Source organism: Anas acuta, chromosome 19, assembly GCF_963932015.1.
Source record: "Anas acuta chromosome 19, bAnaAcu1.1, whole genome shotgun sequence".
NCBI classification, from domain to species: Eukaryota; Metazoa; Chordata; class Aves; order Anseriformes; family Anatidae; genus Anas; species Anas acuta.
This window is the reverse complement of record NC_088997.1, coordinates 9236168-9255169: the sequence shown is the minus strand read 5'-3', so window position 1 is coordinate 9255169 and position 19002 is coordinate 9236168. Positions and strand designations below refer to the sequence as shown.

Sequence of the window (19002 nt, the reverse complement as noted above, 5' to 3'; positions counted from 1 at the left end):
TGGCTGAATTATTATGGAACAGGAGACATCCTCAAGTGCAATGACAATCCTGTTGTGCCAATTCGTACTTATCTCTGCGGCAGCAGGCAGCCTTCTCTGCACTGTAATAATGCGTCCTTGCAATCCATGGCCCTGCCCTACCAGTGACTGCGGGGGCAGAGACTTACAGGTCCATTCCCTTTACATGAGTACAAGGTTTTAATTTTGGAATAAATGCTGCCGTTCTTATTGCCAGAGGATTTTTAGTCCATCAAGTAGGAAACCATCACAAGCCATTTGGGTTCCACTTTGATTGCTTTACCAGACTGAATTATTGGGCAGAACTGTTCCATGGGAACCGGGCAGAAGTGTCTGGGCTGAGATCCCAGGAGTAGGAGGTTTCCTGCCTGCAGTCTGTGACCATCTCTCCTTCTGCAGCAACACATGGACACGTAAATAAAGTAGCCAGAGAATGCTTCCCAGCTGCATCTGGTTTCCTCAGTGAAAAATTGATGCACAAGGCTCCTGAGCAGACCTAGTCAAAATTGACAGTGAAAATCTTGACATTTGCCTTGACATTGGATAGGAATTCTCAGTATGTTTATTTCTGGAGGAAGGGATGACAAGAGAAGGGAAAGAAGACAAAGTGAGATGTCTCTCCATGTGGGAATATGCAGCAGATTATAGGGAGACGTAAAATGTGAAGACTGCAATGAATTTCCCAGTTCATTTTGAAAAGTTCCAAGGAACTTGTTCATATAAAATCAATGCCTACATTTTTTAAAAGGGTATCAAACAATTACTTTGGAAAAAAAAAAAAGAAAAAAAGAAAGAAAATGCTTAAGAAAATGCTGAGCCTAATCTAATATGCTGAATACGGACTGATACAGCCTTAGCCCATGGACTCAATATGAGTGCAAAGACATCTTCCCACTTAGTCCCGGTGATGAATACAACCCTACGGCAACTTCAGCAGCTCAGGTGATTCAAACACTCATAGGCAGCATATTGCACAGGTGGGCACCCTGTGGACAGCATGGTCTAACCAGGGGACAGATCAGACCGTTGTTTCTTTTCCAGTCTCTGGCACTGATGTGTTGGGCATTTGATCAAGTCACTTTTCTCCTCTATTATTCTGTTTTCCAACCTGAATAGTCTTCCCATTTCATTTTCCATCCTACATCTTTTAGGCAGTTGGATGTCTGCACAGTATATAGCAAGGTCTCAGTGTGTCATCTGACAACGTTTCATTTAGCTTTGCTTTAAGGCCAGCTGAACATTACGTTTCAGTAGGGCAGCTGATTTAATCTCTTTGGGAATTTTGTTATGAGGTTCAAATAGCATCAATAAAAATGGAGATGGGCACAAGTGTCCCTCAAACATCCAGGTCTTCTGGACCACATTTAGTTAAAATATCATTAACTGTGCAGCATGTTTGACAAGAATGTATGACAGCACTAGCCATATGGAAAGCATAAATATTAAATACTGTATATTGCAGCCATTTGCAAGAAACTGCATTAATCCCTTGAAGGTTAATGAGAATTATTCATGTGCATCTGAGGGAGAGAAGTACTTCACTTTAGAAATTGAAAAGCTTGACATGCCTGATTTTTCACTTACCAATAAATATGAATATGGAAAATGGATGGACATCTCAGCATTGTGCCTGAACGAGAGGCTCACTGAACAACTCTGAGGTTTGTTTTTTCAGATCAATATTTTACATCATTAATATTTTCAGTTCCAGGAATCAGTGAAACAATAAATCTTGGCTGATCACAGACAGTTTGCCACTGTGTGGTTATTCTAGCAAGAGGGGAAACAGATGTCAAGGAGTCAAGACTAACCTGGTTTATTTAGTTAAGTCCTGGGAGTAGGAAGAAGGAATCAATACCAGCACAGGGGCTGGTTTCAGACACATGTAAAGGGAAGCATAGAAACGAGGCAGAATTATCCTTGGTAGGCAAGATCTGCAACTGACGACATGGAGACTATTGTGTTTACAATACTGAAGCATCTCCACAGAAAACATAGACAGATTTCTGCAAAGAGTTGAAGTGACTAATAATTGTGATTTCTTGCAGTAATCACTATTAAAATTATAAGAAATGTCTCTGAAACAGCTTTGTTATGGCCTGTTTTTAAATGAACCACCTGCATCAGTGGAGCTATTAAAAACTAGAAATGATAAAATTTCTGTGCATCTCTGATGAAAATAATTTGTTGTGGGTAAAATCCTCCTGCTGTTTTGCAGAAGCAATTTTTAGAGCTGGTTGAAATTCGATGATAGTCTTCTTTTAATTAAGGTGTGGTGTTTGTTTGTTTACTTTTAATAGCATTTAAAATTAAAGTACTTTGCATTCCTTTTTCTTTCACCCTGTACTTGTTTCAAAATACAGTCACCATAGGTATGCTGCACAGTTTGGCAAATTCCAGCCATTATTACCACATGGCTCATGGTGTCTAAAAAAAAATGAGCTCTAAGCTCACACCAGAGCCTGCTGCTCAGTATCTCCCCGAGGCATGAACAGCATCCTATGGAACATGGAGTTGCCTCAGCAAAAATAAAAGGAAGCCATGAGTAGAAACCACACCTTCAAGAGCCTTCAGTGTAGCTGCTGGAACAGATTTTCAGCTGATGTAAATGACGGGAGCTCCCACAACTCAAGGAGGCAGTGGAGCCAGACTGATGCACACTAGGGGAAGATTCAGCTCTGCGTGTGCTCCCCCCAGCGTTAAATGCACGTGCTCCAAGCTCGCTCTGTTCAGCCAGAATCAGATAATAAAACAGGTCAGTGTAAAACAGTGTAAAAAAACAAAGAACAGCCAAAGGCACGGTTTTCACAGAAGCATATGCGGCAGTGGTGCTGGCCCCTCTCACTGAGGAGTAGGGACCATTACAGCTGCAGTTTGCCTAAACTCACAGAGTGACAGCATCACAGAATGGCTGAGGGTTGAAAGGGCCCTGGAAATCATCTGGAGATCTGCTGAGCAGGGTCACTTCACAGCACATTGTGTAGGATGGCATCCAGGTGGGTTTTGAATATCTCCAGATGAGACTCAACCTCTCTGGGCAGCCGGTCCCAGTGCTCTGTCACCCTCCCAGTACAGATGTGCCCCCTCATATTGAGCTGGAACCTCCCGTGCTTCAGTTTGTGCCCGTGCCTCTTGTCCTGTCACTGGGCACAACTGAAAAGAGACCGGCTCCAACCACTTGACACCCTCCCCTATTTGTACACATTGATGAGGTCTCCTCTCAGTCATGTCTTCTCCAGGCTGAACAGGCCCAGCTCTCTCAGCCTCCCTTTGTAGGACAGGTGCTCCAGTCCCCAGCCATCTCAGTAGCCCTCCTCTGGACTCGCTCCAGCAGCTCCATGTCCCTGTGGTACTGGGGGAGCCCAGACCTGGGCACAATACTCTATGTGAGGCCTCACCAGGGCTGAGCAGAGGGGCAGGATCACCTCCCTCGGCCTGCTGGCAACACTGCCAAATGCAGCCCAGCATCCCCTCAGCCTTCTTGGCCACAAGGGCACATTACTGCCTCCTGGTCAGCCTGCTGTCCACCAGGACTCCCAGGTCCCTCTCTGCAGAGCTGCTCTCCAGCAGGTCAGCCCCCAGCCTGTACAGGTGCTTGGGGTTATTCCAGAAGAGGAATAACCCCAACAAAAGGGACTTGCCTTTGTTGAACTTCGTGAGGTCCCTCTTAGCCCATCTCTCCAGCCTGTCCAGGTCCCTCTGAATGGCAGCACAGCCCCCTGAGGTACCAGCCACTCCTCCCAGCTTTGTGTCATCAGCAGTCCTGCTGAGGGCGTGCTCTGTTCCATCATCCAGGCCACTGATGACTACGTTGAACAGGGCTGGGCCCAGTACGGACTCAGCCGTCACCACCACCACTGGCTCCATGGCACTGGGTTGGACACGGTGTGTCTCACCAAGGGCTGCAGCAAAGGCAGCGTTGGGTTGGGGGAAGTGTATGAAATGGAGATAAATACAGCTAAACCCTGCTCAGGGGGTGTTGACAAAGCCGAGAAAAGGGACGGATGGTCAGAGAGAACTGGGGACACCCTAGAAGTAGGGGCAGGGGGACGAGAGGGAGGCTGAGCCAATTGTTCAGCAGAAGGAGAACTGGCAGAGGTCAGTGCATCACACCACACTCTTGTGTTGTTCTCAGATGTCTTGATTCCCAGTCCTGGTGCTTCAGAAACAAGCCCAGAGTGCCGGCAGACAGACATCCCCCTGCAGCGCAATGCGAGCGCTGCGAAGCCCCTGGGAGAAGCACTGTGCTACCAGGAGCATCCTGCCCTATTTTCTGCACCAGAGCAGCCCTGCGCTGGTGTGCAGCGATGCGTGTGGGCCAGGAGCAATTGCACATACAGCCAGCTACTGGTCCCAGGGAAACCTCACTGAATCACGCACTGATCCACACACAGATTCAATCTTACGGTTATCATTAGCTGGACTTCTGAGGAATTAATGCGCTTGGTTCTTCTTGCACTGCGCCCAAGGTCAGGGAAACAGCTGAGTGAGAATGTTTTGTATCAGGGGTGTATTTATAAAAAGCTTCTGAAGGGTTGTTTAAAGAATGTTTGGATAAACAGTTAATCAATTTGTACAGATTATTATGAGACCAGTAGATGTAAGGGTTGCTTATGAACACCTTACAATATTAACTACTGATATTGCCTATAACTGTTTGATGTAACATCTATTTATCACCTCCGAAATAGCTACTACTAACCATTTATAAAACTATCACTACTGTGAATCTCCTTCCAATGGATGTTAATCCATGAGACTGGGGCTTACTGAGCCCCAATTAGGCTGCTTAGAAGCAATCCAGCAGGAGGTCTCTCCCCTGTCTGAAGCGTAGTTTCTCTTTCAAGAGTGTCTCATTGCCCAGAAATCTGGCAGCCTGTGAACTCCAGCAGAAGAGTTTTACTCTGTTTTCATTGTTAGACATAGCACACAATCACTGTTAAACCATTCAAAGGAAAACACAGCTGGTGATTCTGGACTATGTTATATTTTTATTCTGAGTCATTTACCACCTCCTTTAAATAATCCCAGAAGCCTCCACAGGGATTTACTTTTATGGCACTGGATTGCTCAGGAGTGTGTCTGTCTCTGGCCTTTTCCTCCCATATTTCAGTTTCCATTCTGGCCTGCATCCACCGGAGGAGGGAATGTGCTTAAAGTCACTCAGATGAACGCTGTAAGGCTCTGAGGCTGATCCGCAACTGATAAAAACCAGAGCAGATCTGGTGGCTTCAACAAAGCCATGCAGTCATACCCACGCTGTGTCCTCAGCTTGCAGAGCTGCACTGCTGCTGCCTCCCCAGCAGCCACGGCTGGGGCCGGGCAGAACATGTCCTATTTCCAAGCCACGGCGTGGCTAAGATCTGTTTTGGCCTCTAGCCACACGCAGCAACATATAAATCAATGCTACCAATTGATACTGGGTGTTTGAGAGCACTGACTGAAATTTTTAAATGCATACCTTATAAATGTTCACTTGTTCAAATCTATATTGTGGCTAAACACTGTTAGCCCATGAGCAAAGGAAAATGGCGCACAGAATATTAAAGACTTTTTTTTTTTAATTGGGTGCGAAGCTGTACGTAGAGTTACTGTAATTTTGTCAGAGAATGCCACTGCCTCTGCTAGCAGAGCCAGGGGCCCGAGGCCCACCCTCTTTTATCTCTATCTTCAGGTTCTCTCTGGAGTCAATGGAAAAATGTCACCCCTGCAGAGGTGATAAAGTGAGAAGGGGGATATCCCACCTTTCTTCTGTGTGCAGCAGTGCGCGGGTTGGGATGTTGATGCACTTAATAAACAGACTTAAAGTATATCAGCATGCAGCTCTGTAGAGTTTTTTTACATTAGGCATACCAAATCTCTCTGCATCCTGCGTTGCCCTCATAAAACCCAGAGTTTTGGTGCTCTGTGAAGCAAGAAGAAAAGACTTGCTTTGCCTAAAATTCCTCTGGAAACCCCCAAGCAGGGGAAAAGCCAACACGAAATGGAAGTAAAACCAATCCACCACACTCTGCTCTGCTACACAATCCCTGCTTGAGAGGTTCACAGGTTAAATGAACCTAGTGTGAGCTACAAGATCAGAGCAGACTTTGGGAGAAGGTGTTTAAGATCTGTGTTGAGAAGAACCTGCCCAGGAAATGAGATTCCTTGCCTTGGATATGTTGTGTCCTCTTTGGAAGAAGAGTAGTGAACAGAAAGCCATTGTTCCATTCCCTACCACACAGGCTTTGGCACGCGCTGCCCAGCTGTGAGTAACTGCGAGGCTCTGCTCAAAGGCCGATGGATGCATCCTTTACAGACTGAGGATTTTCTTTGCTCAAAATTGTTTGCCCTCAAAATTCCTCTAGGGATACCGAGCAGTAGCGAGTTTTTCAGCAGGTTCGCCCTGTAAGTCACAAGAGAAACATCCCTTTTAGCTACTGTGAAAGCTGGACTCTCACTGGGAAGCAAGCAGCATCTCTCCTCAGGTTTTTTGTTTACACCCCAAATGCCATCCTCTAATTTTCCAGATGATTAAAGCTTGCATTTCACTTTGGGGAAAGCAGAACTCCAAGATCCTGTGCGGTTAAAATCCAAGAATGCACAGTTCTTCTCTTCTCTGGGAAACATTTTGTGTGCTGCCCACAATTAGAGCAATTGGTCCCTTTACATAAGTAAAGCAATTCTTTATGGCAAATTAGCTTCTTCTTAATGGAGACCTGTTATTTTCAGTAAGTCAGCATTTTTCGTGGGGAGATTTAATATACTTTATTCTTCTTCCTCTCACAGTGATAAAGCAAATTTAATTTTACTTATATTATTAATAATAATAGCCATCTCTTGAACATGTATAGTAGGCAATCTGAAACAGTTACTTTGGTTCAAAAATCCTCTTTTCTGATATAAGACTGGGGTAAATGGAAAACATTCAGTCTCTCATAAATGGAGAAGTGAAGATGTACTGAGCAGGTGACACTGACCCTTTGGAGACGGGGCCATTACCAGGCCCATTCATCTCTAAAAATATCACTGATATTCCACTTGCTTCAGAAAATACAAGCAATTAATAAAAAAGGCTCTGTCCTGAATTCACAGAGGTTATTTTCAAGCACTTCCATCCTGCCTCTGACCCATCACGAAGCCCGCGGTCCCACCCTCCCACAGCCAGGGTCCAGGCTTTGGTTACAACACGCTTTTTCTCCCAGCAGACCCCCTCATCATCGGCCTCCACAAAAGGATAAGTCACAAAGTTTTGTGCAACACAAAGCATTCACTAATGCACGGGATGAGGCACGACAGGCACAGAACAGCATATGATATGGTGGAAGCACCATATTCCCCCACTGTCACCCTGCCCAGATATCCCACAAGCAATAAGAGGTCGCTGTGCCATCACTATCGGATAGTGCTACGGAGTTTAACCAAGTCTACAAGGAGTTTAAACAGGTACAACACCAACTCTAAACAGGCTGCCTGCTACAGAGGACGAGACCTTTTACGTGGATGCCTTTGGGCCTGGCCCTATTGCTTGGCCACGCACAAATTCTGCATGACTCTAACAAAGGAGAAATTTTATACCCATTTCTTCAGTGCATTCAATGGCTGAAATCCTCCTTCTGCAGAATAATATTTACAGAGGCTACGAAAATAATGTTCTCCTTCCCTTACTGACCTAACTGTATCCTGGAGTTTCAGAAGTAATCAAAGGCTTTTCAGTCACTTTGTACAGATGAACAAGAGACCGTGAATGTGCCACTTCTTCCCCCTTCAGAGAGACTTTCCAACATAACACCCTTCATTTCTTCTGGACATAGTCTCTTCTCTAACCAGCACTGACACACACGTGGTGCTCTCCTTACCTCACGGTTACTAGTCATGCCTTACTGGCTCATTTGGTCCAAACATGATAAATCAATTTCCATCCAATTAGGCTATGCCTGAAGAATTAATTTGCTACACTTTAGACTGTAGCATTTTGTATGTTCCTAAACGCAATTAGAAAACTTTAATTTAATCTTACATGCCCAATATGATCGGCTGGTACATAAGACAATCCAGTTGCGGCTTGTACAGCATGTGATTGTAGTTGTAATTGATTAAAATTGTTTTTGCAAGTGTGTCTTGATGTCACGCATAACTCAATTTGCTTTGGGTGTTACTCCTGTGAGTACATATGTGCAACAGGAACCTTCTGCATGTGAGCAGTGCATCAAACCCAGAAGGCTTTATGCGTACAAATAGGCAGGTCCAGGGCTTGCTGGCCCACAGCACTCGTTTTCTTCTCAAATAGTGATCAGAGACGTAAAGGCATTTGAATGCTAGGTGGAATTCCAAAAGAGCAAAGGTGCTTAGGCTGAAATCCTCAGAGGCAACGGCAGGGGAATCTGTCCTCTTTGCTTCTGAAATCCAACCCAAGTGCTGGGCTTCTGTGCCCATTTGCCTTAGTACAGCTCTGTTCAGAGCTGAGAGTGCTCCAGTTTGCCATTTCCATTTAGGGTACGAGGAGTTCAGGGCAACTAGTCTTCTAAACACGACCCAGGGGCTTTATGAGGCCCACGGGGCTCTCAGCAGCCCAGTGGTGAAGGTGCTGGCTATGAGCGAGGCCACGCCACCGTTGGGAGCGAGCAGCCCAGCCCCAGGTGGCGCTGGCAGAGGGGGGGACCCCATCTGCAGGTCTGGCCAGGGCAGGGGGTTCCTCAGCACCCCTGTCACCTCAGCCTTGCTAATCTCAGTGCCTACAGTTAAATTCTGGAAATCTCCCTCCGTCCCCCATCAATGGCTCTTGAGAAAACAGGCTCCAAGTTCACCAGAGAAGCGGCCATCCGAGTGTCTCCGGAACTCCCCCTGGGCATTTTCAGCGTTAGTCCTAGCTGCTTAACCACAACTGGCCCCAGGTACCAGACACTCTTTTGGCTGGATTTGGCTTAAGATCTTGAGTTTTCTTATAAGACCTGGAAGGATATTTTGCCCCTGAAATATATTTTGCAAAGAAACCATTGCTCTGAAACATTTCAACAACAACAAAACATCTGCTTCGCTAAGCCAAAAATGTATGGAGCAAAAAACCCACCACTTCTTGCTTTCAAAAGCAGGCTGCAATGTGAAGCTTGACTGTAACTGGACATGACAGTATCCTAAAGCCTTCAGTTTTATTCTCCCACTTCTGAGAAGTGTTTATACTTGAAATCACAGTGAGATAACTCGAGTTAAAGGCACATGCTCTCACTTCTCGATATATAAGTAACGGATTGTTCCCTGGATAATACCAGGGCTTGTCAGAAATATCTAACAGAGACACTGTGATTTTCCACAGCATGCAGTTCTCACTGTGTCAGGAGGTAGGAGAATTTCAGACAGGTGGGGAAAAAGCAGGAGAGACAGCACGGAACTGTTCTGTGCCATGCAAGAGATGGTGGCTGTAAGTTTGCTTGTGATTTATTTTCTTGGTTTTGTTAAGAACAGAAGGCAGAAGGAAATTTCCTTTGCATATGTATAACATAGTTTAAAAGACAGGAAGCTTATAAGGTACGAGACAGTGCAATGAGATGTTAAACCAATGCTTGTGCTTTGGAAGGCAGGTTGGGAGAGAGGACAAAAACATCACACAAATTTCAGAATGACCCAGAATCAGGGTCGCTGCTAAACTATACATGCATGCCCTGGTAAATATACATGCAATGTTTCTATTAACTACTACACTGCATTTTGAAAAAGGAGATGTTAAAATGGCAATGATTTTCTGTCCAAAGCTTCATACGTTTTCTTCAAACAAAAGTAGCTAGCAAGCATTTTAACCCTCTTCCGTTCTCCACTGGCCTGTCTCAAATGGAGAGCCTGGCAGTGCGAACAGCCAAGAAATGAAGATTCTCCCAGAGACATCAGTATTTATGTTAAGTTGGCATCAGCTGCACCCAGTTCCTGGTAAGGACCATGCTGATGCTTTTAGAAGCTCCTGGAACACTGCCAAATAACACGCAGCCATGAACACAAAGGTGCAGCAGTTCTCAGCTCCCACGACATCCAGCCACACTACCCAAATCTCTGCTTTTTACCCCTCCCAGCTCGGTGCCTAGCACTGCAGAAACCTCCCGCAGACTCCCTTCCAGACTGTTTCTTCTTACCCTCCAGCCTCTTCTAGCAAACCTGTGCCCCTGGCAACGTAACTGACCTTCAGCGGGCCAGAGTCCGAGTCGCCTGGGCTTGGTTAATTACCATTAGCACCCCTACTGTCAGCATCCCTAGCTGTGCTGAGGGGCTCTGGTCTCCCATGACTGCAGGAAGCAGCCCTGTCAAACAAACCCCAAAGAGGAGTTGTAATAAAACTGGGTAAGTTCGCCCCCCTCCTCCTGCTGTACAGAGGCTGCTCCAGAACTTCCTTCCCGTGACAGCTCGAGGTTTCCAGGTTATTGATGGCCGGTCTGTGCCTATTTGTTCTCTTCAATAGCTCTTCTCCATCGCAGCATAAACTCCCTTCCTCCCTGTGGGCTTAGAAAGAGCAACCGTATCTCTGCTCAGCCATGCTACCAAAGCTCTCTGTCTGAGTGAAGCTCTTCATCTTCTTGATCACCCTTCACAGCCCATCTCCAGCTCTTCCAGGGCAGGTTCATCCTTCTGCAGCACAGGGAGCTCTAACAGTGCATCATTTCCCTGAGTCCCACCTTGGCTTTGTGCAGCAAGGCCAGTGCTTCCCTCGTGCTGAAAACTGCCTCAGACAGCTCTGGGTCATGTCTCCCACCACACTTCGTAGTTTCTTAGCCTAGTTTTGGCCTAATGCACTCAGCTGTCTCTCTCACTCTGTTGTGCCTAACAGAAAAATGCATATTTCTAAAAATAACCTCATACTGTCAGCATGACCAGGCCCTTTGTGTCATTAAATTTTACTTGGATTTTTTACTCCCATCCCCAAGCTCACCCAGTTCTCTCATGTTATGGTATGTCCCTGCATTCAGGATGCTGTTACACTGCTGCTGGTACCTTGGGATTGCTGATGCCCACTCCGAGGCTGTATCGCCAGTTGGTTCACATCTACTTGTTGGACAAGTCAAGAGTAAAATCATAAACCCCAGGATCAGCCCTTGAAAGATTTGTAATCTGCCTTCTCCCTCTATTTGCTTAGCATACCTGCATGAGTGTGTAGTATCTTGCAGTGTTTTATTACATCCTTTATAGAAATTCGGGCAGATCAGGTCCACTGAGATGCAGCTGCCTAACCAAAAACTGATACTGAAAGCCAGTAAGTGCATCTACTACAGGAAGGGCCGTGTGATGTGTCCTTATTTCTCTCCAGATCATAAACCTTATTTCCTTCAAAACATGCTCTAAATCCTCAATTATTTGTTTTTTTCAAGCTGGCATGATGTTGCAATCCATTGCCATGAACCATTGTGGGCTGCCTACAGTCCAGGAACTGCATGGTCTGAGCTGAATTCCAGCCACTGATGCCCACTTATGAGCACAAGACGAAAGTCTGAGCAGCTCTGCATACGTCTACTGACACCGCAACCAGATGTCCTGGGTGCAGAACTAGTCCTGAATCGGTGTTTTACACCAACACTTCATCCATTCACACAGCCCCTACTGCTCCTGCTAACATGACTTGTGCGCCAGACTTCCTGCCTCTGGGAGGAACAGAGGCACTTAACACCACTTAAAAGACGCATTTCATTTTCTTTTTAATCAGATGTCACTGAGTAAAAAAAGACAAAAGATTAGGCCAGTTCTCCCTCATACAGAATAAACAAAAGATGAGTACGATAAGAAAAAATAAAGGGAAAAAACAAGCTTAGGATTGTAGCAATTTTTAAAGGTCCCATCCAGCAAAGCGTGTAAGCACATGCTTAATGCTGAGCCCTGCACAGGAGTAATTGCACTAAAGGATCCTGCTTAAATTTCCAGAGGTGGATGAACCCAGTGATGTTAGAGCAGCAGCCAGGCCAGTTTCCTGATGCTAAAAATGGTGTGCATTATTGATGTGTTTTGCAGGATTGGGTCAACCTCCTTTCTGCTCCTTTTTAATACGGTGGGTGTTAATGTATCAGGTGTTTCAAATTGTACTTCTAAAATATTCATTTCTCTGAATATTAGATTTCTAGTCATATTATTTAAATGTATCAAGAAAGCTTCAACTAAATCTTTTAATCCCATTTGATCTACAAACAGAGCTGCAACATGACAGGTTGGATTAATGCATTTGGCATTTGTGAAATTATAAACCTCACACTGCAAACAGACAGCAACTGCTGCTGCTCTTTCCCTTCCGCTTTTGTAACACCAGGCTAAACTAAAATAAACCCCTTCCCTACATCTACATTTGATTGAAAGATAGACATGCAGGAAAGGGTGAAGTATCCTAAGTGATGGGCTCAGTGGGATATTGAATTTATGTCTACGCTTTGATGCTTCTGGGTTTCGTTTTCTGCTCCTGAGTAGAATTAATTCTGTTCCCCACAGGAGCCGATTTGGTATTCTACATAAAACCCCACATTTTATTGTTTTATATCCAACTTTCAGGGAAAGGCGAGAGGTCAAGGGGAGACAGAAGGAATGAAAGGTGGAAAGGGAACCTTTTACAAGCCAAATGCCGTTAAGACCTTTTTTAATATACTAAGATCCATTTTGTCTGTCTTCGTTTCAAAAAAAAAAAAGACAAGAGCTCTTTTAAAGGGGCCCCTGAATCCTCATTTCCAATTCCATGTCCTTCCTGACAACCCTTTACCTTGTGTTCTTGACAGTTGCACAACTGACAGCGTTACTTTTCCTCTTGTGCTCCACAGCCAGAGCCAGAAATGAGATCGCCAGCTCCTCGCGGGGCCTGACCCAGTGCCCCCGAAGGCAATGGGGAAAAACCCCCTCGGCTCTGACCCCAGGCTCCTCGCTGGCTGCAGTGAAGCGGGTGAGCTCTCCTGGAGGGCCCAGAACCAACAAAACGTTGCCAGGCTTTTGCAGATGCTCATCAGCATTCGGAGCAGCAGTTCCTGTGGCATGGAGGACACTTCAAAGAGCCTAGAAGCAAATGTATATATGGAACAAGGCACTGAAAGGCAGCACAAAAGGTGGCCGCAGGTAGGGAGGAAGAAAAGGGCAATACTTTAACCCAGAGGGCTTGGTCTGAAAGTTTCCTTCCTGAAAGCCTGGGCCTAGCTCACGGCATGATGCTGCTCCAGATTTTTCACTGGTCTGAATGTTAAGCTGATGGTCAGCTTATGCGTTGTTGTATGTTATGTAAAGATGCAGGTTTCCAGACCCAGCAAAACTCTTCCAAACTCAGCAATTACACTGAATCAAACTACCCTTGCCTCCCCCAGCGGTGCCTGTGTATGGTGTGGAGGGATGTTTCAAATATCTGTCCCTTTCTCACACATCTCTCCATTTGCTTACCAACAGCACTCCCTCGGGTGTGCCCTGGGATGAGCCAAAGTACCCAGGGCTCGAGGCAGACAGCACCGCACCCCCTGACCCCACTGCGGTGCCCTTGCACAGCTCCAAGGACAGATCCCTCCCAAAGCAGGGCGAGGGGCCCAAAGAGCAATGCCATGCTCAGGACCTGGGGCAAGGTCACCCTCCTGAGAAGCCCAGCTGTCAGTTAGAGAGTACAGGGGTGAGGCTTGAAAACCAAGGACCCAAATATAGCAAATATTTGTCTTTGGATGAGTTTGCAGATAGCTTGACACAAAACCTCTAACTTGCACTCTGAAATTGACTGTTCTGGTGAACTTTCATCAGCAAAGCGTTCATTTGGAGAAGGGTAAAACCTCCTTCAGAGGCAGGGCAGAAGCCCCATGAGGAGGCACCAGGTCTGCACTGGACCCCACACCGCACACACAGGCACTACATGACTACGTGACCCCTCCAACCTCAGTGGGGATGCACCCACAGCAGTCATGGACACTCCAATTGGGCCCATATTTGTTAAATTTTAGGGCCTTGGACAGCTTTAATGCAGCCCTACTTAGAGCCTGCAATGTGCGAATGACTCTCTGCTATTTTGGCACTAATAGTGTCAAATGGCATTAATTAAAACAAAACGCTTATAAAACAGGCTGGATTCATCAACAATAAGTGAGGAGATATTTTTTCCTTTTTTTTTTTTTTTTGGAGAATTTTAATGAATAAACAGCAATTCCTATTCATTATTTATCTACTTCTGAATTTTAATGAATAGTTCCCAGCGCTCATTAACAAATCTCTGTATTTATGGAAAACTGGCACTTCATAAATATCAAATTGTGCTATTTTATGTGCTGGTTTTATATAAATATAGAAATTCTGTAATTATCACTCGAACTGATCATTAAAATTCAAAAGCAGATAAATAAGCTGAAGCTTTCTGCCTTAGTATTCAGATAAAACATCTTTCTTTTCTTTTCTAAATGCTTCCCCGTGTCCCCACGTGCCGTGCCCTCTCCTCAGGGTGGCATGTAGCCACTACTTGCTTTGCAGGTAGCTGCTTTCTGCTGTGCTGTGTGGGGTTGTGCTCCATGCCAGTGGCGAGGGAGTCTTTTGTTTGCCTATGCTGGCATTTTCTCAGCCTTGTCTCCACACTGCCAGCATCCTGGTTGGCATTCTCGTTTTACACTGAACTGTCCTATTTCCCCTGACGTTGTTATTGACTTTTGTGTTGCTACAGCACAAACCATTAGCCATTTTATGCAAATCCCTGTGCTCAATGAAATCTTTGTCAAGTCCGCAAAATCAAATTCCAACTTGCCATGCAATGTAACTGTATAAAGCTGCCTTTGTTAGGCACAGCTGGGAGGAAAACCAATCCCATCCTATCCAAACCAAACTAAACCGATGCAATCCATGCTCCACATGATCCTGCTCCTCTTTGAAGTGCAGAACAAGCCCTATTCTGATCTCTGTTGTGTAAGGCAAAAGCTAAAGCAACACTGGTGCTGTCCAAGAAGCCAGACAAAATTTGTATCGCTTTATTTCAGATTAGTGCTTCTTCCAGCATCAATTAGCCAGAGGAAGACAAAAAATGCACGCATTGAGGTAACACGCCAACAACACGCTGATAACCTGCACTTCAGCTGGCTTCACAACACACTGTCACCAAGGCCACAGGACATGACAAACACTTTCTAGAAGTATGGTGGTGTTCCCATCCCACAGGGCAAGGAATTAAGGTGAAGAAGGAGGTAAGAGGGGGTCACAGAGGGGGTCTGCCTCTGGGGCAGTACCACAGTGCTTACCCAAGGGGATGAGCACACAGGTGGTATTTAAAAGACAGAACTGCGACTCCTACAAAGCAAAACATGCTGAACCTAAAAAACCCTCAGGAGATTATGCAGATAGATTATTATCAGGGCAATGCAGCAGCCTTGTGTTAAAGGTTATTCCCTTAAATACCAGACCAGTGAAAGCCATTGCATTTAAGGGCAAGAAAATTTGTCTGCTCTCTGATTGCATCAAGCCATGAAACCAAAGGTTCCCCAGGCTTCACCTTTCTGTTTTGAGAAGAGTGTGTGCATTTTTTTAATCTATTTCTTAGGCTTTCATAAGTCATGCAACACCCTTGCCATAATGGCCTGAGATAGTTGTGAGGATTGTTAAATATGTCCAACAATATGTAATAAGCAAATGCAGCAGCCACATCTCCTAACAATTATTCTTTATTCTTTTTTTTTTTTTTCTTTTTTCTTTTGTTCAAATATCCTAATCTCCCTGTGGTTTTGCACATCAGTACACCTGTAACAGAACAGACTTTGGATCTCAAAGACTATGGCACCATCTGAGCACCACATCATTCATCAGGTTTGCAGTGGGAAAACTCCCTTCCAGTTTCCTGACGAGGCTGAAGGGGTTCATAATGGCCTGGTCCAAAATTTTCTTTATGTACTTATCTGCTCCCCAGAGCTAAATCACACCAAGGCTGCTCCAAATTGCAGTCAACTGAGTCAACACTCAGTTACATCACCTGTGAGATGACACTTTTCTCTTTTTTTAATCCATTCTAACTGTAGAAAAGTGCAGTTTAAAGAAAGTGAGGAGTCTGATGTGTTTTAGGAGCAGCTTTCTCTTTGCTATTAACACTAAGGAGGACAAGTGGGATAACAGCTCTTCACCTCATTTCTTCCTTGAGCCTTCCTTTGCTTTACTTAAGCTTTGCCTCCTCTGACGCTGACATTGTAAGGATCTTGGAGCAGGAAGAGTGTGTTTAGTCTGTGGTGGGATGGCACCTCACATGATGAGGCTCCACTTCATCACTGCAGGCCCAGGAATAAAGATAAGACAACGAGTAAGATGGATTAGCTATGGCACTTCACTCTAGCCATTAAAAGCAGGTTGTAAAACTGTCTGGCCAGTCGCTGGGAGAAATCACGGGGACCCCTGCATGCAAACTTCATCTCCCAGGATGATGGCTGTCTCATCAAGGAATGCTGCAATCAGCTGCTCCCACAGGGGAAGGAAGAAAAAAAAAAAGGGGGGGGGGAGAGAAAGAAAAAAAAAGCACAACACATCTTTCTCTTTCACACTTATTTTCCCCTTATCTCTTTACTAGTTTTTAACTCCAGCTCCACTTTTTCGGTCTGACCCTTTTTCTATTGTGCCGAGCTCCTCCACAGTGCTGGCAGCTGCTATTCAGAGAGTCTGCAAGGCAGCTGAAGGCTGAAGGTTTCATTATAGCAAAGCCCTCCTAATGTTGTGCATTGTGCATGGTTCAGCAGTGCAGTCATTAATCCTCTCCCACTGCTCTCTGCCACCCCTGGGGGAGGTTCTACTCCAGGAGGCATATCCCCTTGGCCTGTCATGTTGAGAGCCAGAAGCTCTTGAATTATTTTTGAATTTATTGCCACAGTTGCAGCAGAAACATTTGACTTTTCTGTCTAAATCAATACTGGGTTCCTTCCTTCTTTTTTTTTAAGGACATATGTCTACACAACTGCTTCACTGCCAAGCTCTTCAAAAGCGCAAGCAGAGTCGGCGACGTTGGATCATTCTGGTGGCAATTCAGTATGCCTTTCAACTGCCGGTCTACAAGCAGGTCAGTCTTGTACTATTCAACCACATTCCCCCGCCATTCCAGGTTTGATGTTGACCTACTTTCCCATGCCATAATTCACTAATATTCCCCTCAGCATCCAGATAATAAAGTGAGAGAAAAAATCCAAATCCGACTTGCACCAAGCAATTATTTTCACATCCATCTGTATGCGCTGTGTTAGTGCCAGGGTTTTGTTAATGCACAATAGAGGATAATGAGATCACTTTTTAATTCTCCATCTTCTTCCATCTGAAGCCCTGAAAGCACTGGGGAAGAGCTGTCATGTTTTACCAGGGAAGTGCTTCACACCACAGCGTACCTGATAGCAGTTACGGGCGTGTTTACAGAAAGGTGCAAGGAAGAAGCAGATAAATAAACCAATGTAAATCCCTATGTCAAGCATTTGGCATAGTTTCAGTAACACCTCAGGCGATTTGACTCCCTTTACAAATACTGATCCTTTAAACTAAGTCCTCAGGTAACCTTCAGACAGAAGCAGAGGTGGGGAGACGAGGTGGTTTGCTTCTGTCAGAGACGAAGGCTTTATTTGCCAAGTAGCCCGTGGGCTGTACAGATGGAAATGCAGCACTGCAGAACACGATGCTACGGAAAGGCTCCGTCCCTACAGCAAGGAGATGCAGGTCCAAACTCCCAGCGCCACCCAGTCAGAGCACTACACTGCACGGTGTCCCCACCAGAACAAGCTCACCGCCGCACGTACTGCTCAGGAAAAGGAGCGGTGCCGAGCTGCTCAGCCGACTGCAAAGCCAGCCCTGGCCTCCCGCTCCTGCGCCCAGAGCCGTGCCAAGGCACAGACCGGCTGCCACGCAGCGAGTGGACAGGGATTGATAGGCCTTAGGGCCAGAAGAGACCGCGCAGCTCATCCCGTCTGCCTTCGCACCGACCATATGCTGTCAACATCTCGCAGATGTAACGAGGACTGCACGGGACTTCTGAAGGCTTCAGCCTACCAGCTCTGCACAGCCTGGTAGCCTGCCTGTGAGAGGGTGTGTGAGTGTTTACTACATGTTGGAGCAAAATGATGAAGGCATCAATATTTAACAATGATACCTGAGGCCTACCTCACTAGGAGAGTGTAGTTCACCAGTAGGTTTTATTTTCTTATTTCTAATTTTCCTCCATTTTAAGGCTCTTATTTTGCACAGCTCCCTGTCATATGCTCTCCCTAATGACACACGAAGCAATGTCCTGCCATCTGCTGTATGGAAATCCCTCTCCACACCCCTTTCCAGGAGGAGATGTACGTGAGACCTTGTTGCCTGTGGCTTTGTGGTTCGCTGTGTGCCTGTACCTGCAACAGCCACTTCAGGGAAACACATTGTGTTTCTGAAAGAGAAAGCAGAGGAGTTCTGAGTGATGATTAGGACTCAGATCTAGGGGACTAATGGGCACGGGTTCTAAATTCTGCAAGTTTTTGCAGCACAGGCTATCTACAACTCCAGCACGACAAGTGTAAAGAGGCAGCGGGACAAACTGGCTACGTTCAAACCAGGAGACGTAGGGACGCATACAAGCTGCTCTGTACCAAGTCACCAACCAGGATTCCAGAAATGATCTTGGAGTAAGGTCTGGCCAGTACGAGAAGCCCTTAACACAGAAGCAAAAGTTTTCCAAGCCATGCTTTGTTTTAAATGTGATCTTTTTTAGCTACTAAAACTGCTGTGTATTCAGACAATCTCCAAATATGCATAACATGAGCTGAAAATACCTAGATGAACTTCTTGAGTCGGGTCAGATGTTTGTTGGCATTCTTGAAATAATCCTCTTGATCTTCCAAAAAATTACTAAAGAAAGCTTGACGTAATTATAATTGAAGCAACTCTGATGCCTTCAGCAGAACTGGCATGTCAGTTTACACCGGGATTAAGCTTGGTACACACAATTTTTACTGTTCTCAAAGTCCTGTTTTGATGGAACAATCTGTGCTCCTGAAACTTTGGGGAATTCCCCAGAGTGCAAATTTCAGCAGTAGGCAGAGAGATGCTGCTTCAGAAGGT

General features: G+C 45.5%; 1 long non-coding RNA gene across 2 annotated transcripts in view; it reads right to left on the bottom strand.

The window, feature by feature from the left end:
- The window catches only part of LOC137842202 (uncharacterized), a 131074-nt gene that overhangs the window by 79178 nt on the left and 32894 nt on the right, over window positions 1–19002 (bottom strand). Inside the window, exon 3 of one of the 2 annotated variants that reach the window (XR_011088952.1) lies at window positions 16637–18331. The exons of the other annotated variant lie outside the window; for it this stretch is intronic. This is a non-coding gene — a long non-coding RNA (uncharacterized lncRNA). Of the gene's footprint in view, window positions 1–16636; window positions 18332–19002 lie in introns of those variants that run through there. 2 annotated transcript variants of the gene reach the window in all.